The sequence below is a fragment of the Lycium ferocissimum genome, chromosome 12 (assembly GCF_029784015.1).
Source record: "Lycium ferocissimum isolate CSIRO_LF1 chromosome 12, AGI_CSIRO_Lferr_CH_V1, whole genome shotgun sequence".
Classification (NCBI taxonomy): Eukaryota; Viridiplantae; Streptophyta; class Magnoliopsida; order Solanales; family Solanaceae; genus Lycium; species Lycium ferocissimum.
Genome location: NC_081353.1, coordinates 34,311,791 through 34,323,469, shown reverse-complemented (window position 1 = coordinate 34,323,469; position 11,679 = coordinate 34,311,791). Strand labels below are relative to the sequence as shown.

Below are 11,679 nucleotides of genomic sequence, written 5' to 3'. Positions count from 1 at the left end.
TCATTGTGACATATATAACGCTGATCATTTCTTAATCTTGTGAGCATGTCTAAAAGAGTTGTATAATCGAATAAATTGTAATGGTTTATTTTAGCATGACATTGTCCCATATACAATCAAGACCTCTCTATAACGGCACCCGCATATAACATTACCTTTCTATAACAACCAAATTTTTTCGGAACTCATTTTTTATGTTATATTTTACTTCTCTTTAACAACATTTCACCTATAACAGCAACAACCAACTTTATAATAATGCCTTTTCAGAAACTACCTCCCATATAATTTCTTATCTTCTTTTTTGGTAATATAATATAATTAACCATCTTTATATAAATAGAATATTTATGATTAAAAATAATAAGTGTAGAGAAATTGATCAAATATTTGATCATTTAATACACTATTTATAACAAAAAAATATCATATGAATATATATATTTTAAATATTAAAACGATTTTTCCTTCATAATACCAAAATTGTGATTAAGCTTAGAATTTGACAATTAAAATGAAATTAGATTTTATACATCTATTTTCATGCTTAAGCGAAATATTATTTAAATGTCATCTTGTTATAGGTATATAGATAATTTGACCAAAATTCTGGATCATCAAGATGTTATAAGAAGTTTGACGCTATCTTTCATGATGTTGAAATATTGTTGACTAAATTGATTATGAGCCCGTTTCAGTAGAACATAAGCCATTTTGTTTAAAATAAGCCCTAAAAATAATTGAGCCGTTTGGGTTAACTTATTTAAAGCGAACATAAAGTTGTTTTCGAACATAATGTTCTTTTGTCTTCATCCAAATTGTGCTCTATGTCATGCTTTATTGAAATCTTAAGGATCAATACAAAAATCTAATTTGGGCTGACAAATAGAATGAACACGATAAATTATTTAATTCTAGAGATGATAACAATTATAATTTGATCTGAAAGATAGAAGAAATTAATACCATAAAATTAATTTAATTTGAAAAATGTATATCTCATGTTGAGGATCTATTAGCATACATGTTCGTAATAACAAACTTAGCATAGGAAAGCTAAAGCTTCAATTTGCCAGTTTGAAAAAGCATTAATAGGTACTCTGTAATAATTAGGTGAGTAATAGAAATATGGCATTTTTATAAAGATTCTTTCTGGATATTTGAACCATCTATTTATTATAATTGCTGTCAAATTGACCTTTGTCTTATTGTATCAAGGGGGAAAAAAAGTGTTACTGTTAATTACTCCTTCCATTTGACTGTACTTGGCTCATATTGATTTGGCACACTCCTTAAAAAAGCTTTTATTAGGGTGTATATTACTAAATTACTCCCTCTATTTCATATTATTTGGCCAAGAAAAAGCAAAAATAGCTTTTTTCCTTTTAATTGTCCATTTTGATAGAAGACATCTCAGTAGGTGTCGACTTTTTATTGGTCATTTTTTCTTTTTTTTTAAATATATAATTAAAAACGACTTTCTATAGCTATTTCGAATCCGAAAGTTATAATCTTAGGTTCTCCGATTCAATTGAAAAAGGGGCTTTTTCATTTTGACGCCGAAAATTTACGAAATTAATTATGCTGGCTAACCAAAATATACAAAACATATACACCGATTATGTATGTATGTTTATATTCATGTATATATAAAAATTAAACAAACTAAGAGGAAACATGTTTTTTTTTTTTTTTTTTTTTTTTTTTTTAAATTTGAAAACGAAAACAAGACCTGTACTCTAAATTTGTGAGTATTTTTTGTAGTTTTTCCATTTTTAAATAAATTTAATAAAATGAAACTAAAAAATTAAACCTAAATAAACTATCTAAAGACTAAAATAGTGAAAATTTTAAAAGGGTGGAAAAAGTCACATGTCTACGGAAAATATGTTTTGTTACATCACCCATGTGATGCAAATATCCCTCTTTAGCATTTGACGTTGACACATCTCCTGCTACATACCTTTTCCTGTTTTATACTCCCTTATTCCCAATTTATATGCGCCAAATAATTCATTCTTTGATCACAATTTTTTCATATATTTTTTTAATATTTTAAGTTATTAATTTTTTATATAGTTTTTAAATATGTATTTTATATTTAAAAAAATTAAAAATTTATATCTAATTCACGATCAAAATTTAAGTAACATTTTCGAATTCAAATTATGCCACATAAATATTTATGTCGGAGGGAGTATTAATTTCAAATTACTCCAACGTACAAGCATTAATTATATGTGTGTGGGGCGGATGCACAATCAAATTATGAGTTTAGACAAATCTAATTTTTTTTTCTCAAACCTGCATTGTGGCATTATATGGTATGTTTGTAAAATAACATTCAGCTTGTTAGCTGACCACAACAAACACTTAAACTTGATAAAAGTGTGTCTTTTAAACACCTTTGTATATAAGATCAAGTGTGTTTCGTTACACTTACTTCTAATGTGTTTGATAGATCAATTATAAAATGACACGTTAATTTATTTTTCTATCATATAACTAAAAACATAAACTAAAGTACAATATGAAAAAAAATACAACCCCATCCTACAGCCTACCGTATATCATCCCCTCCATTTTCCCCATCCCGTTAATCCATTTTCTCAAACCAGAGGCCTCCTTCACTTCATAATTATGGTGTCTTTTTCATGTCTTAATTTTTAGCTTTATTCTTGATTAATTTTATTTTCTGAATTTTGGATTTTGCTTTAAACAAGTCATTCCCGGCAGAGTCACTTTTCAGATGCAAACCCAATTGCGAAAAATGGGATAAAATTTTAGTGATGGTGGAGACGGAAATAGAGGCGGACCTACATGTAATGGTGGGCTCCCACCCTTCGAAAAAAATTATGTATATATATGCGTATATACCTTGAAAAACCAAGACAATATATAATTTAACGATTTCTAACGAATTAAAGTGTCTTTGGGGCACGTTGGTTGCTGTGCTGGCAAGTAAATGTCACCCTCGTCGAACCGAATGTCACTTTTAATTTTTTTTGAACGCTGTGTAGGTAAAAACAATGGCGTTAAATGAGCCTGCACTGAATCTCGAACTCGCACTATCACCACATGTTCATGACTTTAGCTTACCGAGCTATCTCTTTCATCTGATTCACCGTGTTAAATTTTATTTATTACACATATTTAACCTATTTTAAATTTTGCCCCGCTACACTAAAACGGTCCCAAATTCCCCCCCGCCTTTAAAATTTTTTTTGGTTTTTAGGCTCCCCTTTAAACCCGTCCGCCGGGGCGGGATGAGGGGTTTGATGATTTTTTTCGGGGAAAGGGGGAATAAAAGGGAATTCTTAATAATTTTCTACAATTTTGGCGGAATGACCATTTTTTGTTTATGTCAAAGGAAGAAAAAGACGGCAATTTTATCTTCATTTTGTCTGGGCCTTTTTGGGAAGGCGTCGAATATCCATTTTTAGATTAATTTTTAAATTTTTTTAAAAAAAAAAAAAAAAAAAGAAAAGTTTAACTTATACATTTTTAAATTTTTTTTTTATTATTTTTTTGCCACTGTGAAATTTTTTTTTACACAATTTTTATCTTCTTGGCCCCCCCTCATTAAAAACCCAACAATTTTTCCCCCCCCCTATTAAAAAAATTTTTTTGTTTTTTAAGCGTTTTCCCCTAGGTTTTTTTTTTAAGCCAAAAAATTAAACTAAACCCAAAAGAGGAAGAAAATTTTTTTTTTGTAAATTTGAAAAAAAAATAACGGAAAATTTTAATTTCTTTTTCCTTTCTTTTTCATTCAATAATTTTTCCATTTTTAGAATTTTTTTAATTTTTTTTCCTTGAAAAGCATCTATAAAATTTTTTAACAAATTTCCAATTAGGTTTAAAAACATTTTTCCAAAAAAAAATTTTCCATTTTTTTTAAACCTATTTTCCCAAAACATGAAATTTAAAATTGGTTTTAAACCAAAAATTAAACTAAAACTGGGGAAAAATTTTTTTTTTTTAAAATTTAAAAATAAACCCCTTATTTAAATTTGTGAGTTTTTTTTTTTTCCTTTTTTGGTAAATAAATTTAAAAAAATGAAACAAAAAAATTTAAACCTAAATAAACTATTTTAAAGACTAAAATAGTAAAAATTTTTAAAAAAGGGTAAAAAAAGTCACATGTCTACGGAAAATATGTTTTTTAACTTCACCCATGTGATGAAAACCCCTTTTTTAGCATTTGACGTTGACACATCCCCTTTACATACCTTTTTTTTTTTATACCCCTTTTTTCCCAATTTATAGCGCTAAAAAAATTAATTTTTTTCAAAATTTTTTTCATTTTTTTTAAATTTTTAAGTTATTAATTATTTTGATTTAAAAATTTTTTTTACGAAATTTTTAAAATTAGTATTTTAATTTAAAAATTAAAAAATTTATTTTCCAAATTCACGAAAAAAATTTTTAGAAATGTTGTTTTTTCAAAAATTTAAAACTAACGCCAAAAAACATAAAAAAATTTTTTAAAAAAGTTTTTTTATGCCAATATTAAATTTTGGAAAAATTTCCAAACTTTTTTAAAAAATTTAATTAAAAATTTTGGGGGGGTTTTAAAAACAATTTTTCCAAAATTAAAACATTTAGACAAAAATTGGGTTCAAAAAAAAAAACAAAAACTGTATATGTAAAAAATTTTTTAAATTTTAAAATTCGGTAACCCAAATGACAACGGAAAATTTTCAATATATTTAACCCCAAATAAATTTAAATTCATTTAACACCCCCTTGATGTGAGTGTATATATATGACCTTTCATGGAGGAAGATAGTGCACTTTCACATTCACTTTTACTTATTATTCAAAGTAGTGAAATTAACATGGCTAACAAGTGCTTCTCTCCTGCACTAGCTATCCTTCTTATTGTTCTTCTCGTTGGGGTTTCTGGTTAATAACTTTCCTCTCAATTTTACATCTCTCTTTTTATTTCCCTAAGGAAAAAAATCCAAATTTATCTCTTTACTATACAAAATATTTGATTTAATTTATTTTCGTTATAGTTTTAATCCCTATCCTTGCTTTTACCCAAATTGTTTTGTATTTGCATTAGTACTTTTTAACGGGGTTTCCAAAAGAAAACAAGGGGATTAATTCACTGTTATAGTTTTTTTGGGGCTCAAACTATGCATTTGAGTTTTAAAAAAATTTATTAATATTTACAAATAATTTATGTAGAACTCAATAATCCAAAAAGGTTATAGTTTATAACGTCATAAACTAAAAATTCAGAATCTGCTTCTAATTAATTGAACGGGGTGACAAAATATTTTAGGAAACATGCAGATCCAATTCTAAACCTTTTTTCCCTTTACAAAAATATTCATATGCTTCTCTCTGAAATTTAGGCATGTAGCTTCTATTTTCTATTAAATTGATTGTAATTTAATGTTAGTTTTGTTTGTTAATTGTTATGATGCTATGCAGTTCAGGTTAAGGCTTTGAGAAACCTACCACAAGATATTCAAATGCTTGAACAGATTGTACTCTCTGCAAATACAAATCAATTATTCCCTCACTGTAGCATGTCATGTCGAACCAACAACGACTGTAAAAATCTTAGGTTCTGTTTCAAATGTGGTCATAATATGCTTCACCTACTCGTTTGCGTCTGGAGTGTATAGGTGACAATGTCACCTATAATATTATAGTAATAAGTGATGAGTTACTGCAAGACCGACGATGGTTGTGATCGAGTGGTAATTTCTCATTCGTTGTCCTTAACTAAATATCTTGATTTCGAGTTGTACTGAATAGTAAGTCTCTTTTGTTAGGGACTGAAAGTTATTCTGGGAAAAGTAAATTGATTAGGAGCTCTTAACACCAAAGATCAACAGTCTAAATGTGTTATTTACTCTTGATCTTCTAAGGTCCATCATATGTATGTTCATGTATTATTATCTGTAATGGCGACTACATTAGGTGTGTTTTATGTTGGTAATTAAGGATATTTTTATTGGAAAAATTGAGTGTCATTTATTATTAATTTATTTGGTATGCCTGCCCAAATGCGTCTATGCATTTTGGGGCCATTGTCCAGAATTCATGCCAATTTTTTTTACTTTAGGTGTCCATAGAATGAGTCCTCTTCCTTAAGCAAAACAAGAAGAGCAAGCGGACCTTTTGTCACTTCTTTTAAGTTATGACTGTATTTTAAATTATCAATTTCCTTTTCTTTTAAAAAATATTTTGGGTGAGTACTCTCCTATATAAGTAACCAAATGCTGTTCGTAAAGACAAATGAAGTTACGAAATAAAGTGTAGTTAAACAAGTTCATTAATAGCCACGAAGAATGAAAGGATTCTGATATATAAAAAACTTCATAAATTCAAAATTGTAAAGCATAAAGTTTTATCAGTTTGGAATTCAACTGTTGAGACGCTTTTGGGTTAAAGCATAAACATTGGACTAGAACGGCAATATCTTGACAATTAATTAGGCCCAGCTAGATCGGTACATTTATGTCAAATTAAAGAACGTGAAACCCTTCATTAATTAACTTGAAGAACTTCTATAATTCTATATGTATGACCTTTCATTGAAAGAAAATGCACTTTACATTTGATCTCTTCAAAATAGTGAAACATGGCTAGCAAGTGCTCATGTATGAATAGACTAGTCTTCTTTTCCAGTTTACTCCTCATGATGGTTTCTGATTGATATCTTATCAATTCCCCCCCTTTGATAAATTATATATACATACACAAAGGTGAATCTAGAATGAATAGGCCGCAGTGAATTCAGTATGAGCCTAACATAGTATATATATATTTTGTCTCTTAAAGCATAAATATTTTTGCTGTTCTTATGAATAAAAACAATGAGTATAGTTGAACACATTGAACCCGCTCTAGATTTACCTCCGTTTAACATGAGATGCATCTCTTTTCTCAGATTTTGTGTTTCATGCGAGTAGGTCGAAAAACTTGGAGGTCAGCTTGTATCCCTAAGAGTAAGGTGATGTAAGCACAATATATATATATATAAGTGGAGGCGGAGCTATATTTCTGCTTATTGGTTCCACAGAACTTAGTAGTTTTGGCTTAAACCATATTTGAATTAAAAACAAATTCACTTAATATATATAAATAATTTATTTAAATCCCGTAAGCTGCCTTTTTAGAACTCAGAACCCATAATGTTTGGTTTTCCTTGTATCTAGTTTTGTGTCGCTATAAAATTATGAAATAAGTGATTTCTAGTTATTCTGGAGAAAATAATTATGTACTTCAACAACAATGACTCGTACTGTTCTAAGGTGTTACCAAATCTTAGAGCCTTTTCGTTAATTTTAAGCTCCTAACGTATGAACCTTTTTTTTTTTTTTTTGCAATTTCTATCCTATTGTTTACTTGTCTAAATAGAAGATCTCGTAAAAGTAGTGTCACTTATGTGAAACATGTTGTAAAATTTATTGTGAACAAACAAATACGTAACACCAGACAATAGGAGATTTACAAAGAAACAATTCAAACTTGCAACCAAACCAACATACAAATTATAAATCAACCTCACCCTAAATAGAGACATTATGGATAGAAATACCGCTTATTGGACACTATTAGTCTGTTTTTTGAAAATATATACTCACTGTACGTCCTGGAGTTTCAAATATCGCGGATGAAACTCCACAATGCTATGGAGTTTCGCCTGGACATTTGAAACTCCATGATAGTGATTATTTTTTTAATTACAAGGGTTGAAACATAGGTATTTAAGAATTTTAGCCACACTATGGAGGACAATTGCTTCAATAGTTAGTTCGGGCCCAAAACCAAAAAGCACACCCCACTCAAGCCCTCCACCAGTGGTACTCAATCCCTCTTTGATCGAGCCTTTCCTCATCTCATCCAAAACAAACAGAACACAAGCACTAGCAGTGTTCCCATACTCACTCATGGTATGCCTCTTAGCCCGTAGTTTTTCAGGCTTTAGGCCCAACTTTAAGTCAACTTGGTCCAGAATCGCACGTCCACCTGCATGAGCTACCCAAAAGATGGAGTTCCAATCAGAAATGCCCAAAGGCTGAAATATTTCTACTAGGCTCTTCTCAATGTCATTTGAAACTAATCCTGGAACATCCTTATGTAAGTAAAATGTCAGCCCAACCTCACTAGTTTTACCATGAACCGCATACCATTATCTCGAATAAGAGTTTGGTTTGCCGAGACAAGCTCAAACAAAGGCCTTTCTACCTCTAGAACTGGGTCTGATCCAATAATGGTTGCAGAGGCCCCATCACCAAACAAGACTTGCCCAACCAAAACATCTAATTCAGTGTCACTTGGGCCATGGAAGGTTATTGCAGTGATTTCGGCGCAAACAACTAGAAGGACTAATTTTTTCCCAAAGCTGACTTTCTTTATCGAGCCTCTCTCTGTTGATGATAAAAGCGGTCATGGAAATGTTCCTTTAAGAAAAGGATCTTTATAGAATAAGATCGAGCTCAGAGTCCTCTTTAATTCATGTAACTAATTAAGCGCATCTATCTACCAGCAAAGACAGGTACTCGAGCACCCTTATGATTCTCTGCCAAGTCCTTGGCTAATCGGAGAACAATACCACCACCAAAGCAACCTTGTTGGTACATCATGACTCGCTTGACTGATGGACTAAGGCCAAGTAGCTTAGTGAGTTGGTAGTCGGCGCCCGGCATGTCCACACCACTAGTGGTGCAAAAGATCAAATGGGTAATCTTGGACCTGGGCTGGCCCCATTCATTGATGCCCTTTTGGGCTACCTCTTTGCCAAGTTTTGGCACTTCAACTACATCTTGCCATGCATCAAAGGAAGGTGCGTTGTATTCACAAATACTAGGGTTCTCTTTCAAGATTTCTTCAGTTAAGTCCATGTACCTCTTCTTAATCATTGATGCATCACCTACAGCATATGAAAAAAGTAAACCAACATCACTAACTAAGAACATGATTAGAGTTGCTACATCCCCCACCATCACTAAAATCTGATGGTAATCAACCTCCTAAAAAAGGCGTTAAGAACGGGAAATTAAAATCTTCTTGTTTCAAAAAAAAATATTGGTAAAAACTTATTCATACCGGGTGTTTACACTCAACCAATAAATACCTAACACATGTCATTAATTTATTTAACTATAATTCTTAATGTTTAAATTAGCGTTGCCATATCGTGATCTTATTGAAGGTAATTGCCATTTGTCTGGGGAAAAAAAAAAAAAAAAGACCTCTAGCAGTAGCTAGGAGGAAGTTGCTGAAACCTGTGGAAATAGGTTCTCTTGGTCCTTAGTATTGCCTAGTTTGGCCAATAATCTGCCAATTGATTTGCTACACTAATTAAAGCAATGGTGTATACTGAAATTCTAGATTAACTTTTAAAACTTATACAATATAGTTATAGTAATATTTAAAGTTATCTGCAAACTAAATGTACTTATATGTCATTTGGTTCAAATTTTTCCTTTTAAATACAAAATCAAACCAAAACAAATTGTTTTTAAAGCCGGGTTGATTCGATTATTCCGTTATGTTCCATTTTTCTTGAATACCCCAAGACATGATATTTACTAGAAAAACACTCTACAAGAAGAGAGTAGATTACCTTACACATGCACTTAAACTTAGGGATGGCAATTGGGGCAGGGCGGAGCGGGGCGGGCGAGGCAAGCCCGCGGGGCGAGTGCGGGCGTCGGCCCAAAAACGGGCGAGAGCGGGGCAAAATTTATTTTGAATTTTTTAATAGGGCGAGAGCGGGGCAAAATTTGATTTTTGCATTGTTTGGTTGTTGAAATACGGACTGACTTTTGTGTGGTTTGATCATTGTGTGTCTAGCTAATTCTGTGTAGTTCGATTGGTATATCATAAGATGGACATATACATTTTCTAATACAATGATATTTGTTTCAGGTTTTTGATGTTGGGTTTATTTCACTTTTTTGTTTCAATTTTATTGGTATGAGACCATCAGTCCATTTCTTATTGTGAAGATTCATTATCATCTTCTCGTACTTTGTATGGTTGGTTTTTGAAGATTGGTTAGCAACGGAAAATAAGTGAAAAAGATTGTTGAAGATTGGTTCTTGTAAATGTGTTTTAATTGAAAACTATGATTCAACCGCACTTTTTAGAACTAGTTGGAACTTTGTTTTACTAAAAAACTTGTGAAAAGTCGATCTTTGCTAGGATCAATCTTTACGATTCACAAAATACTAGTGCAACACAATGACCTTTTTCTTTCACAATAATCTTTGCAGGAATTGATTACTAATTATATTTTTCAAATCCTAATGATTAAAAAAAAAAAAAAAGATTCAATTTCGAATTGTTTGTTCAATCAATTTAAAAAAATCAAAAAAGGATTTTTTTATAAAAAAATCCATGCTCCAAAGTGAAAAATAAAGAGGTGAAATGAAAGATAACATAAACGGGGCGGGGCGGACGGGGCACGGGGCGGGGGTAGGGGCGGGCGGAATTTTTTGAAATTGCTAAACGAAAAAAGCGGGGCGGGTCGAAATGCGCGGCAAGGCCCGCCGACCCGCCCCTAACTTTGCCCCCTAACCCGCCCTATTGCCATTCCTACTTAAACTTCTCCTTAAGCTCCGTTTTATGCTCACTGTTAGTGACACGAAAAAGATAGTCAGGGTAGGTGCTTTGATAAAAACAATTGGGAGGGGCTGTTCCGATGGCCAGCACGGTGGCCGTTCCCTCGGCCCGTTGTGTCCGGCAAAACTTCTCCACGGTCACCATTTTTGCTGTAGCAAATACTATTATATTATGTATTAATTTTTCTTAAAGAAAATTGATTATTTATGATAAAAAGTACTACATCTTTTTCATAAATTTATACTATTATATATGTTTTCCTTAACCTTTTTCGAATAGACGTAATCAAGGAAATATTGTTTTACCTACTTACATACCGGCTGCTAATACTTAATGGAGCTAAATTAGGATAGAATATTTTTCATATCAGTATCATATATTCTTGATTTTGTATAGTATATTTCTGATTCTTATACCTTTAATTGCTTGATAGGATTCATTAATTTCTTGATATTGTGGGATCTGTTACCACATAATTCTTTGTATTTAAACAACACATTGTCAATGAAATACTACAGCCTTTTCCTGTGTACTTTGCTCCTTTATGGTATCAGGGCAATCAACACTCAAACGAGTATAGACTCTCAATCATCTTCCCATCTCATTCACAAAGTTTTTTTTTTTTCTTTTCCCCACCCCATAACACCACCTAAAACCAATGACGGAGACTCATGCGCGGACGTACATCAATCCAAACAACAATGAAATCGGCCCTCTTCCACAAGTATTGATGTTCTTTATAACCAAAACTCGTATCATTAACATTAACCCAACCGCACAACTTCCAATCAAACTCCCGGTGGTGCAAACTTTGCAACATGGAAAGCTCAAATCCAAAAGGTCACAAATGGGTTTGACTTGACGTTATCTCGATGGATCCCATAACGCCACCTTCACGCACCATTAAGCAAGGCCCAGGATGTTGTCAACCCGGTTCAAAATGTGGTTTCAAATAGGATAATTTCATCGGCAACGCCTAATGGCATCTCATCTGTCGACTCCGCCGTTGCACCATCACCGTACCTCCCGCCGAAACTTCAAAAGAAGCGTGGGATTATTTGCATACCGCATATGCGAATAGATCTC

At 31.9% G+C, this 11,679-nt stretch overlaps 1 long non-coding RNA gene and 1 pseudogene across 1 annotated transcript; one reads left to right on the top strand and one right to left on the bottom strand.

Moving 5' to 3' along the window:
- The first annotated feature begins 4,726 nt into the window (after positions 1-4,726).
- Positions 4,727-5,980, top strand: LOC132040372 (uncharacterized). Its single transcript, XR_009410680.1, has 2 exons — positions 4,727-4,905; positions 5,443-5,980. It is a non-coding gene; the product is annotated as an uncharacterized LOC132040372 (long non-coding RNA).
- Positions 5,981-7,702: 1,722 nt separating this feature from the next.
- LOC132039234 (chalcone synthase J-like) lies at positions 7,703-10,763 on the bottom strand (annotated as a pseudogene).
- Positions 10,764-11,679: the final 916 nt, after the last annotated feature.